The following is a 1,191-nucleotide window of genomic DNA, read 5'->3' as shown; positions in this document are numbered from 1 at the left end:
TAAATAGTGAAATTATTGATAATGTTACTTGTTGCATGTTATATAAATTAAGGATGTGGAATGGAGAGGAGGAGGAGGAAAATATGTATGAATATTCAGCTAGCATGGGTAATTTGTATGTTTTAGACTCATGGACTAAATTGAATAAAAGTAAAATTTTATGGGCAATTTTGTAAAAAAAAGTTAGAAATGACCAATTTGCATGAAATGGATTATTTTATTATTTAAATTACAAAATTGAATGAAATTATTAATTTAGCTCAAGATCAGGGAAAAACATGTTTTAAGGATTAAATTGAAAAGTGTTGAAATTATGGAAAATTCTGACATTTTATAGAATTCATAGGTTGTTATCAATTTGTGTGAGAATAACGGCTGGAAATAAGGATTAAATTGCAATAAATTTATTTTATTTTAACCTAAGGATGAAATCGTCATTAATTAAAAGCTTAGGGGTAAAATGATAATTTTGTTTAGAGCATTAGTTGAATGTATTATAACATGAAATAAATGAAAACGACGATCAAATTTCTTTATAAAGATCCGGATGACTTGAATACGAGACTTGAACGTGGAAAAGAAAAGATATCGGATTAATGAAATATCTGATAAATGAATCAGTAACTCCTGTAATGCTCCGTAACTCTATTCCGGTGACGGATTCTGGTTAGGGGCGTTACATAAATGTTGAATTTATATGAAATATATGCAAGTATACTAACAATGATGTTTTTTTACGCTTAGACAAGTGTCAAGCTATTGATTGAATGGTAACATGTTTAATTATAAGAAGTATTGAAATGGTAAGTACTTAGATGAAAATAAAATTTAAGATTTAGCGAATTTTTTTATGATCCCGATTTAATTCTGGTTGGTTTTTAATGTATATTTGGGGCTTCGAGGGCCTAATAGAGAGACGTTATGATTATTTTCAAAATATGAATAATAAATGACTCAGAATTATTTGAAAATATTCAGTAAACTCCGGTAATGCCTTATACCTGTTCTGGCAATGGATACGGGTAGGGGGTGTTACAGTATTCATTTTGAAAAGATAGTCATAATCAATTATCCTTTCTATATCCTTGTTATTGTTTACCATGGATCTTTGAGAATTTTTTCTTTAGTGTTCATCTTATGGTTTTCATCCATTCGTGATGTATTATTCTTATTTTGTATGAAACTATATTA

Source organism: Gossypium hirsutum, chromosome A12, assembly GCF_007990345.1.
Source record: "Gossypium hirsutum isolate 1008001.06 chromosome A12, Gossypium_hirsutum_v2.1, whole genome shotgun sequence".
Taxonomy (NCBI): domain Eukaryota; kingdom Viridiplantae; phylum Streptophyta; class Magnoliopsida; order Malvales; family Malvaceae; genus Gossypium; species Gossypium hirsutum.
The sequence above is the reverse complement of the archived record's forward strand: the minus strand, read 5'-3'. Positions refer to the sequence as shown.